General features: G+C 44.7%; 1 protein-coding gene across 4 annotated transcripts in view; it reads left to right on the top strand.

Annotated features, from left to right (window-relative positions):
• The first annotated feature begins 8,512 nt into the window (after positions 1-8,512).
• The window catches only part of CDH8 (cadherin 8), a 363,546-nt gene continuing 359,981 nt past the window's right edge, over positions 8,513-12,077 (top strand). The window contains exons 1-2 of one of the 4 annotated variants that reach the window (XM_032424145.1): positions 8,513-8,633; positions 9,226-9,467. The gene's annotated coding sequence lies outside the window, so the exon portion shown is untranslated. Of the gene's footprint in view, positions 8,634-9,004; positions 9,468-10,318; positions 10,515-12,077 lie in introns of those variants that run through there. The other 3 variants (XM_032424146.1, XM_032424144.1, XM_032424147.1) reach the window with 3 other exon arrangements.

The following is a 12,077-nucleotide window of genomic DNA, read 5'->3' as shown; positions in this document are numbered from 1 at the left end:
TTACCTACAAAATGTTCTGAACGCTAGTATGAAGCCTAGTGGCCCATCCTTTTGGCTGTCTGTAAATTCTAACACCCTCCTGCCTGAAAACTGAGCTTGTTTCACCAGAGAAGTAGGAGAGCTCTCCTTCCATTAGGACATGGGCCCTCACCCTTTCTTTCCTCTCATTTATGCCTTGAGACCCCATTATTTCTCCTTTGGGTCATTAAATGCAAAATATCAGTCCATATTTTTTTTAAAGATTTTTATTTATTTATTTGACAGAGAGAGAGACGAGAGAGGGAACACAGCAGGGGAAGTGGGAGAGGGAGAAGCAGGCTTCCTGCTGAGCAGGGAGCCTGATGTGGGGCTCAATCCCAGGACCCTGGGATCATGACCTGAACCGAAGGCAGACGCTTAACGACTGAGCCACCCAGGCGCCCTTCAGTCCATATTTCTTTACCAAATCATGAGACTGAAGCGGGCCTCTTTCAAACGTTAGCTGTCTTTCATCTCTTACTAATAAGGGGTGGGTGGCAAATGAAATAAGAAAAAAAAAACCCACAATTTTAATCTTCAAGAAGGAACACAGTTGCATGAACAAGGTATAAACTGTTTTAAAAATGATGATTTGAAGGTGAAAGCCTGGTTTGCCTGGAGCTCAGAATGTGTTGGAGAACAGCAGATGATACTACTTAAAAGATGGACTGAGGTCTGACTGAATGTCCCGTGTAGCCACAAGACAGAATTGTACAATTAAGAGTAGCCTCACTGTAGGGATCTTGGACAGATCTGTGTTCTGGCCATCTGCTCTTTTTTAGGTAGGTATTGATAGGCTTGCTTGAGAGGAAACTAACATATATACTGAGAACTAGACATTTTTTTTTTCTCTCATTGCATCCTTCAATGCAACAACTCTGTGAGTTGAACACTTCATAAGCATACAATACCTTATGCACAAAGGCACACGAGACTCAGAGTGGTTATCAAACTGGTTAACCAGCTAGCTGGTCTAATTTATAGAACCAGTAGTGTGTTCAGCCAGGATTTGAAACCAGATCTATGACTCCAAATGTCTTGTTCTTTCTTGCAGGCTCAAGTAAGGGAGTTAACATTTTCGAAGGAAGGAGAATTAGTTTAGCTAGTGCATACAGGACCAATAGATTGTGCTCTGAAGTGATAGTGGAGAGATGAGCAGGGCCAATTGGGATTTAGAGAAGTAAAATACATTTCCCTTCACAGCTTCTTCATCTGAAAAATTAGGTTATTGTAAATGATGCAACATATGCCTACCAATCCCTAGAGTACCCAGTGAGATATTAAATACTCACTGTAAGAACACTTAGCGTAACTCCTAGTAATACTTACCACTTTCTATTCCAGAAAAGTGATTCTGTGCCTTATGTAATTTGGGGGAAGAAAACAACCAGGTGAAAAATAAGGTGTTCCCTGCTCAGACACGATGAGATAATTTGGGGGAAGAATGCCAGAATATCATTATGGAAAAAAAAAAAAAAAAGAAGGAGAAAATTTAATAGGCTCCTTCCTTTTAGCAAGTCACATGCCTTTGTTTCTTCTGCTTTAGGAGAATGCAAGTCAGTCTTTTACACCTGCATTTGAAATGAGTTGTTTCTGTTTGGACTTCCTACCGGAAGATACCAGAGGAAGTTTCAGGGTGCATCAGAATGTATGAGAGCACAATTATTATTTTTCTTATGTTGTTGTTTTTATCTGATTCCCCAACAACCCTCACTCCAAAAATCTGCATCACACAAGAGCTGCTTTGAAGGAGGCTCTGGGGCTGCATCAGTGAGCTAAACTCCAGGGTACTAAAATAATTCAAGCAAGACAAGACAAATTATTAGACTGAGCAGATACTAGGTGAAGAGAATAAATGTAATCTCACCAGAAAATGAAAGTAGACCTTTATTGGACTGCATTAATTTGGATCTAAGTACCTGAACTATTTTTCCCCCTGTCTTCCAACTTCCTATCTTGAAGATTATTCAGATTGTTAGCTTAATGATTTTTCCCTGGGCCATATTTACAGGGACAAGTGACAACCTGACATATCCTTTAATGACCAAGGACTTAGGATCTGGTATTGGTGTTTTGTTCTTTTCCAAGAACTGGTTATATAACCTTAGGCTCAGAAGTCAAAAGCCTTACCCAATTCTTTTCCTATAAAATGAAGATGTTGAACTAGATTGTCTCTAAAGGACCTCTTTGGCTCGGAAAACATGTTAATTCTATAAAACTGAGGAAATAATATATCTTCTTGTCTCCGTAAGATTATTGTTGCAAGGATCAAATAAAAGAGCTGCTGTTTTTAGAAATATATGAAGGGCTTTACAAATCTAAATAGTAATAGCAGAAGTGTGCCTTAACCTTGGACTCCAGTACTAAGGAGTAAGCAAGACTTTGGAGGCCATTTGGTTTCATTATTCTCAAAATGGTCTTCAGAATGGTGTTTGTTATGCTGAATTGGAATCACTTTACTTGCTTTTATAAAAAATACACATTCTCGGGGCACCTGGCTGGCTTAGTCAGAAAAGCATGTGACTCTTGATTTCAGGGTCGTGAGTTCAAGCCCCACGTTAGGTGCAGAGATTACTTAAATAAAGAAAACTTAAAAAAAAAAAAAAAAAAAAAAACCAAACACACCACATCCTCCTTGGAAAGCCTGATTTAGTTCGTTAACCATGGAATCTGGGATCTATATTTACAAAAACACACACAATTAAAGATTTTGATTTGCTTTAGGAACATATAATGTTTAGTTTATCTTGTATTGCAATGTGTGGGTCCCTTCCATAATGAGGTGGTACGTTATTTAAAAATAGTCACTTATTAGTATTTTAATACTGAGACATAATACTAAACTATAATGTTGAAAACCCTGGGTTGAAATTGTGCTCTTTAACTTGTCAACTGTGTGATCTTGAACAAAACACTTAACTTCTCTGAGCCTCAGAGAAAGCCTCAACAATGCCCTTTCCATTCATAGTGCCTTAATAAAAGAGCTACCATATGTAAAGAAACGGATGGAGTGTGTTATAACCTTAGCTCACCTTGCTCTTACCCTCTAAAATATCATAGCTATTAGGGGATTGGTAAAACACAGTGCTGCATAATAATCATACTATTAGTAAATAAATCTCTGAGTTACATAACAGGTGTTTAGATGTTCTACCATCTGAACGGATGCCAATGCATAAGTTTGTTTACAGGTATCTGCTTCTCTTTCAGAGACTAAGTGTTTAGTGGGTGGCGTTTGGGTGAGTAAAATTACCTTCTGTTATTGTTAGCTTATTTTAAAATTTAGGGAGATATGCCCAAATGCATGTCTTGTAGGAATGTCACCTTACCACTTAGCTGTATTTATTCACACACAGGCATGTTTGCAAATGCAAGTACATTTTTCCTCTCCAAATATTCTTTCCCATTTCCTACCATTCCAAGTCTCTTGAGCAAAGCCACTATTTACAATAGAGTTGTTTTAACGACATGTTTATGAAAATACAGATCCTGATCACAGTTTCCCTCTGGACGACCAAAGAGAATTTGAAACCCTATTAGTAGATGTGAGATAAAAGGCGGGTTCAACTGTATATCAAATTGTATCTGAGGAACTGAAATTGTTTTATAAACCTCAATTAGGCCTCATACCACCCCCCTGAGGCAAGAAAGAAGTATTATGCACTCTTATGGAGACACAAACTGAAAACCCATGGAGAGGTTAATCAATTTGCATCACATATCTTAGAGCCAGGCTGCAGTGAGTTAGGAACAAAACGGAATTTCTTCCTAGGGAGCAACTTACCTTCTTTTATTTGCCTGATTACTACAGTGTATGAAACTTCTGGAAAATTATGATGAATGTTCAAAAGAGACCCCTGAGAAAGGATTAGCGTTTGTTTCCCGGTTTAGTAAATGAGTGATTTGTTTTTCATGCAAAAGCAACAGTACCTTTTTTGTTTTGCCAAACACTTTGGTAGAAATGACCCCTTGGAGGAAGGAGAAAAGGGCAAGCAGAGCAATGCAGGAATTAGGAAAGCAATTGGTAGAATATTTCTTTTTCTTTCTCTTTCCACCTCCTTCTACATAGCAACCTGCTCAGATATTGCACGCTAGAGGGCACTTGAGGTAGAAGGAAAAAAAGTCTCGACATCGCTCCAACAGGACCGGTTGCCTTTGCAAGCAGGAGCCAGCAACCTAAAAGCAGGGCTTCCCGTTCTCTACATGGCAGCCTATCTCTGATGAACGAACAACAACAACAACAACAACAACAACAAAAATCCTTAGGTAGCACTATGCGGCTCAGACTCATCAAGAAATTCTGTTCATATCCTTAGTCATGTAATTTCCTTTCAACTTCTTAGAACATTTGCCAAATGTATATATAACATTCTTCTCTGTAATACCCAACTTGATAACAACTGATCAGAACTATAAGCTCCATTTTAGGCATAAGAAGAGATGCTAATATGTTGCCCCCCCCCATACTCCTGCATCCCCGTATAGAGGTGTCATGATACATTAGCATAAGTGTGCAAATTGCAAAAGATGGTTATCTAAACCAGTCTTAAGATCAATTAAATTAAACTATCATATTTTAATAGAGAATACAAGCTGATACGCCAAACAAGTGTTACCCCATGGAGGTGGGGAGAAAGGCTCTTTTCCATTTCTTCTCTTTCTTCTTCTTTTTCTAAAAACACAATGTGATTTTTTTTTTTTATTTTTCCTCTTCATGGCTCCCACTTTAACAAAAGGGGTCTGGAGTCTTAATCTAGTGGTTTCTCTGTTTCAGAAAACAAAAATGAAAACACAACACAACAAAATCAAACCAAAAATGCTAAGTGTATCATCTACAAAACCCAGGTTGGCTTATTTGATAGCTTTGTACCAGTCGCCTTAAATCTATCTACTGCCCCCTCAACCCTTGGTTTCTGTGCAGAAGCTGAATTGGAGCTTATCTCTTTTCTAGCACCTGGGAAGATGGGAGATAATGCCATTTTGAAAACTTTCTCCAAAATGCTCTCAGCACAGATGTGGTTTTCAGAAAGTGTTTACACCTCCATTTACTGAAAATATAATGGCAAGCTCAAGATTAGTAATTACAGTCAATATTAAGAGATCCAGGCCTAATTTCAGGACAGCTAAAACCAGGAGTCAAGAAACAGAGCATCACACACGTCTGAATAGAAAGCTCAATGAGGATTTGACGCCACGAATCCATCAACACTTCTAAAGAAATCAGTCTAGTTTTTCAGATCCTGTAAAAGACACTGGTGAAGGAATCACATGATTTAGTATGCATTCACTTTCCTTTTTCTTTATTTTTTAAGATAGATAGTATTCTGTCTTAGAATATTCCAGGACAAAAACAATAAGTATTCATACAATACACCACTTTATTTTTATTCTTCTCATTTTTATATAGATCACCGGAGAAAGGAATAGCCTAAGGCAGTGGTTCTCAAAATAAAGCAAGCAACAGAATCCCCTGGAGCGTTTGTTAAAACCCAGATTGCTGAGCCCCGCCCAGATTCAGGGTATGAGAATTTGCATTTCTAACAAGCCTCTGAGGATGGGGAGGCAGTATCTGGTCCAGAGATCAGTGTGAGAACCACTGTAATTGCTCACATTCACTTAATTTGAGCACTAATCACATCTTTTCATGATTTTAGTAAAGAGGCTGATTTAAAACAAACTCTTGAAGAAAAACTTTCCTAAATTTACTTAAACATTTACAAACTTCTTAAAACTGCCTTCTTAATTTTTTTCATTCTTACGATTTATGCTCCAATATCGGAATTCAAAATAAGATTTTACAGTTTCTTTTGCCTAATGCCACAGTTGCTATATATTATTTATTACAACCCCGCCCTCCAAAAAAAAAAAAAAAAAAAGGACATGGTGGTTTTCAGATTTCTTCACTGGGATTTCATAACATGAAATCTGGGAAAAGAACTCTGCATTCCTGGAAAATATTACATATTAATTGGTATTACATTTATGTTTTGGCCTTCTTCATATTTCAGATTCTTTAAGTTTTTATTTAAAATTTTATTTTAAAATACTCCAGGCAGGAATTACATTGTGAAATATTTTCATTCATGGAATCCACACTTCTCAACCCCACCACGAGGAGGAAGTCCACAAATTCATTAATTAATCTAAGTTTAAAAGCAAGCCAAGAAACCTGCAAATTCTCAAGATTATTCCATGGTAAACACCTGTTTTTGTGGGTTTTTTTTTCAGTTTATTTCAGTTTTTAATTATGTACTGAAGAATGAGAATAACAAAAGTTTGCATTTTAAGGCAGCAACGAATAGATATGTTCCATTCTACCATTTCCTGCTCCAGTCAGGAAAGGTGGAGTCTCCCTATTTTTCCCACCTCCTGCCAAGGCTCTGCTTCCTATAAGCCAGCTGATTCTTCACTGTCCAACTAACCAGTCACTTGGTTTACTGTCTCTTTTAGTCACAATTGTAACACAAGGTCTACCCGTGGTGAAAAAGAAACATGGAGTTCTCTCCATGTCATTCAACTGCAGTAGAGTCCTTGTCTGCCACAGAAACCCAGGCTGGAGACATCCTGCCTCACCCCACTCTGAGCCTCAGTCAGCCAAGGTGATTCTGAATGCAATGCCCCCCGACCCCCATGCCCCAACTCCTCTGATTATACTCCTGCCCTATCAGATAATTCCTCACCCTTCCTCCCCCGCAATGCTCCACAGCCCATGCAATTTCAGTCGCCATTCTAAAAAGCCTATGTAGCACAGTCCTCTTCCTGCTGGAAGGCTGTAACCCTGGAGAGGATGTTGAAAAGAAAACACTTTCTTAAGGAGTTAGGCTCTCACCATTGTGACATTACACTGCATCCTATTAGGTGTGGGTGGAATTGTTAAAGAGGCAAATGCCTTGTCTTTCAGCATCCCTGATTATTTTAGAAATATCCTTATAGGGCTTTTTTAACATTATCCTAATCCTCTTTCACACTGCTTAATCACCCAGACCTCTCCTAAGAATTAGGAGAAATTATTAGGAAATTCCTATTGCAGTGCTTTGAGCAGAGATCAGCACATGTAGAGAGGGCTACCTTGAATTCTAGTTGCCAAAATTCAATGAAGACAATGTATGGAGCTGCTCTGAGAGTACATGTAGGTAAGGTGAGTCAAAACAAACTCATGCAAACCCATGGTACCTAAAGCCACTGGATTCTGACTCTCTTCACTTTGTCAAAATAGTTGCTGTTGTTGTTTTCCTGGAAGAAAATGAGATTTGGGGATATTGTCTATGTCTACCATTCTGGCTTTGTTGTGAGAGGAGTTTGTTACTTGGGATGATTTCCAGCCTTCAGTAACACAAAACTTTTTTAGTTCTCATAAATTTAATAAAGTATCCCAAGGAAAGGTGTGGACCGTTTGTTCGGACTGAAGATGAAGGTCTTAAAATTAAGCACAACCCAAAATATCTCTTTCTTTGTCCACTTGGGGCTTCCTGGTCTAGCAGCAGTTATAATTTGATTGTGGTTTTTTCCAAGATAGAATTAGCCAACTCCTGAATACCGGGCAAGCAGACTCAATCTGAGAGGAGAAGGAACAGTTACTTCCTAACTGTCTTGGGTGTGTGCACGCGGGAGAGGCGGGGTGGGTTCAGGAGGTGGGAGGGATACCTCTTGGTTCTCTTCACCTCTCCCTCTCTGAAATAATTCACTAAGGTTTTTTTTTTTTTTTTTTTTTTTTTTTTTTTTCTATAAGAAGTTAGAACGTGAAACAGATAAGAGACCCATAGTCAATATTCTTTTAAACATTTCACAATGTTAGATGCAACACACACACAAAAATGTCAAATCTGCATAAAACATTATAAGCATATTGTGCCTATTTTTTTCATTCTGTTCACTCTGTCTCATTAATTTTAGTCAGTACAAGCTCTACAGACCTTGTGTCTGGTTCTCTGCCCCCTTTCCCCCCTTCTGTTTCGGTTCCATCCCCAGATAGTAAAACCTTTCCTCAGAGCTCACCTCTCGTGCACAGGGCATGAACTAAATCAGGGTGGCCTGTGGAGGAGAGTTAAACAAAAAAGTAAGGATTAGTTCATCTTATTTTTCACTAATTTTATCAAAAGGTGATCACAGTGGCTGAATATTGCTATGTGTTAGCCTTGGAGGTGAGAAAAAACAAAAACAAAAACAAAAACAAACCCGGACCTCCTAATTTATGATCCCTCCTTCCTGTACTGGCTCTACCCCAAAGTAGCCATTTCTCAAGACCTGTGTGGAGTCCATCAGAGGACTTGAAGGGGCCACAGACAGGGCATCTCTTGGTGGAGGCAGAGGAACTGCAAAAATGGTGCCTGCGAGCAGATCTGGAGGCCAGGGCACACTGAGAAGACGTAGCAATCGCTCTATTTCCCAAGCAAGTTCTGCTGTTCTTTTCATGCCTACTTACTGCGCGCCCCTCCTGGCTGCCCCTGTGCCCTCCCGGATCCCATTTCCCTAAAGGAGTAGAAGCAAAGGGATGCTAGGAATGTGCTCCACCCACAAGACCACGACACGCCACCTCTAAATCGTAGCGTCTGAGTGGTAGGCAGCGGTCTGATGAGCACCCCACTCTGTCCGCAAGAGGCTCTTGGAATTACGAGGTAAGCTGCCCACGCGCACTCCTTTCCCCTGCCGCGTCCTCTTCCGCCCACGGAAAACGGCTGTGGGTCATTAAGACGCTTTTCAAGGCAACGCTAGCCCCGGGGCTCAGGTGAGACTCGGGAGAGGAAGCTCGCGGGTACCTCCTCCGCATGCCTTTATCATCTGCCAGCTCTCTTCTCCGGGAGCTTGGCCCTCCGCGGGCTGCGCGCACGGCACGGAAGGGCGCATCTTCAGCCGGGGCTCTGGCGGCGGAGACGCGCGAGGCGTGCTCGGGAGCCAGGAGCGAAAAGTTGGGCGCCCACTTGGAGCGGGGAAGAGCGAGCGAGCGCGCGACAGCCGAGGGGGAAGGCAGGGAGGGGGCGGGGAGGGGGGACTGCTTACATGAATTTCCAAGTGGTAGACCTGCCTCTGCGCTCTGCCCAATGAGATCCGTCAGGGGAGGCACCCGGCTCACTTTTCCACATCACTTCACAGTTACATTTGGCAGGCAGGCGGGCTCGCATGCCGGAGTGCTCAGCCCAGAATTAGTGGATTTATTCGGAATCTCCTTGCCTCCTCAAATCTCCTCCGCCGTCGCCGGTCTGTGCACAGACGGTCCCGCGCACCCTCCCGCTCGCTGCACTTCGGGCTGCGGACGCCCAGAGCCCAGCGCGCCCGACCCGCGTCTCCACACCGAGCCCCGCAGCTCCGAGAGGCATGAACGGGATCCGGAGGCGCCTGCCCGGCGCGCGGGAACCGCTGGGTGCTCGCCGCTCTCGGGAGCCGACCCCGAGCACCTGCAGCCGTTTGTGAACTGGGAGGCTTGACATTCCCCAGCGCGGAGCCCCTCAAGAGTAAGTGGTCCCCCTTTGCCCCCCGTTTTTCTCCAAGCCCCGAGGACCCAGAAACGACCGTTTCCTTTAAGAATCCCCATACCCCTTCGGACACCTCGCGCGTCTCTTCCCCCCGCCCCCCCCATGGTGGACGCGGGTTCCTAGCTCAGGCGTGGGGCTGAGCTGCGTCTTCTTTCTTGATCTGCACAGCCGACGGGGCCACCTCCGGGCTCTGCCTGAGGATTTGGCAAACTGCTCTTGACAGTAGATCCTGGGGAGTAGCAAGCAGGCTGTGCCTCTCTAGTTTTCCTGCGGGTCTCCCTCTCCGCGGTCGCCTGGCGATTTCGCCGCCTCGCCAGGCAGGCAGGCGACGCTGCAGCCGCGCGACTTCACTGCGGGGTCCGTGCGGTGCATGGGAAACACCCGCCGCTGGTGCTGAGGAGGGTGCGAGCCCGAGAGGAAAGGAGGCGACGGGGCCGGGCTGCCCCTTTGCTGCACCTCCCCACCCCCGAAGACAGGGAGGACGACCCCCGCCTTGGGGCTGTGGGCCGCGACCCAGCAGCGAGAGCCTCAGCGCGACGCTTTCCCACAAGTGGCTGCTCCAGCTTGCGAGGCGTGGTGCCCGCTGCAAACTTGCTGGCTCTCGAGCCGCGCCGTGGCTCTGCGGTCGCCAAGACGCTGGCCCGAACCCAGGCAGGACCCTCCCCCCCCCCCCCCCCGCCGCCCCCAGCCCGCCCCCCCCCCCCGGGCCCCCCCCCCCCCCCCCCCCCCCAAGCGGCGTCCTTAGCGAGCCCGCGAGGCTGCACTCACGGAGGCCCTCTGAGCCGGGGACTCCGTACCCTCTCTCCCAGCGCCCGCAGAGCGGGCAGCTGCGCTTTCTGGCATCTTCCTGCTCCCTCTCGGCGAGCACTTGGGGGGCGGGCCGCCCTCCTTGCCGGCAAAGAGGGCTCTCGCCTGGGTTCTGCCAGCGCGTAACAGGTTCATAAGGGACCTACTCCCCTTCTCCCAGGTTCCAGCTAAGGCCGGGAGACGGTGAAAACCTGCCGCCGCCAACGCCGATGCCAACAGGTATCCACAGTTTCCTCCGCTTTCCCTCTCCAAGACCAAAGCTTTCCCCACCCAAGCTGGCGGAAGCCTCAAAGTTTTGTTACCGTTGACCCTTCCCCGCAGGCGCTGAGCCGGCGGCTCGTGTAGGGCTAGGCGTTTGCCTTCTTAGCGAGCGGAGATGGCAGCTGTCTGCTTGGGTTGCTTAAATGTAGGAAATCAGACAACATTAATTGTTGATTGTTGTAAACGCACAACATTAGTCCGTAACGGAAAATCAGGCTGGCAGCTGCTCACTTCAGCTCCAGTTAAAGAACAGAGCTTATAACCAAGCAAGCGGCAGGGAGAAAAGGTCCTTGCAACTTTACCACGCCTTCCTGAAGATTCCACCAGAGTTTCCTCTTTAAGAGGCACGATCCGACAATCCCTTAGCGCGCCCAAGCTGCTAATCAGATCAGCCGGCTGCTTGCTTTCACCTGGGTTCACACCGTTTGCGGGCTGACAATGGGAAGGCGGGGGCTTCGGAGAAGGTCTGCGAGAGCACTGCCCTCTCGGGTCGGGTACCATCGCCGAGCAGAGAGGAGGGACCGGGGTCGGTTGGGGCCGTTGTGAAGCGCCTGTCCTCAACACAGTGCTCCCGACAGCCATCTCAATGGTTAACAACCCTCCCGGGGCTGTCACCTCCGGCTTCATTATGGGAGCTTTTCAACTGGAAAACCCTATGTGGGAAAGAGATATTTATGTAAGATTCGAGAGTGGGATTTTCCATCCATTCACCCTCGCCGCTGTACCTCACTGCATGCAAAATGAGCCCTGTCTTTCAGGCTAAACACAACTGAAATTTCTAACCTGCTGTTGCCTTTCATCAGCTGTGTCCAGTTTTGCAGGGATTTTTATCAGGGGTGTGTGTGCGTGTGTGTGTGTGTGTGGTGTGTAACACACACAGAATTTTACCGAGAGGCCTGATACCTTTGAAGGATTTTTTCGAGGGGCTAAATTTTTTTTTTTTTTTTCCCTCTCAAAGGGAGTTCTACATAATTATCCTGTCCAGACATGTTTTCCACTTCCTTGAGCTCTGTGGCTGAAAGAAATTCTAGGTGTATCCCTCTTATTAAATAATAATACTCATAATAATATTCTGTAATTCTGCTTTAGCAGATTTGAAGCTCCCCATCACATAGTCCTTTCATGCTGGAGCAGTTATAGGATTTTAAACCACCTTTGATATATATGTATATATTTTTTTTTTTTTCTTTTTTCTGGACTCTGAAGAGGGCTTGGAGTTTGAGAAAATCTCTGAAAACAGAGAAGAGATTCTCCAGCAACTCCAGGGATTGCTTAGTTGAGGGCTGCTCAATGGCAGTTCATCTTCCTCATTCCATTCCCCACACTACCCAAATGAGTGTCAGGGTATCCTGTGACCATCACAAATGGGCCATATATTTTAGAGACGCTGGCTAATGTTCTCTGAAATTTGTGCTGTAATGCTGTCATTTAAACTTTTAATCTTTCTCCCCTGCAACCTGGATCTTGTGTTTCCAATTATTATTACTATTAAAAATCACTTCTGCTTTAAAATCCACACAG

The sequence above is a fragment of the Phoca vitulina genome, unplaced genomic scaffold (assembly GCF_004348235.1).
Source record: "Phoca vitulina isolate PV1807 unplaced genomic scaffold, GSC_HSeal_1.0 scaffold30, whole genome shotgun sequence".
NCBI classification, from domain to species: Eukaryota; Metazoa; Chordata; class Mammalia; order Carnivora; family Phocidae; genus Phoca; species Phoca vitulina.
Note: the sequence above shows the minus strand (reverse complement) of the source record. Positions and strands in the feature narration are given on the sequence as shown.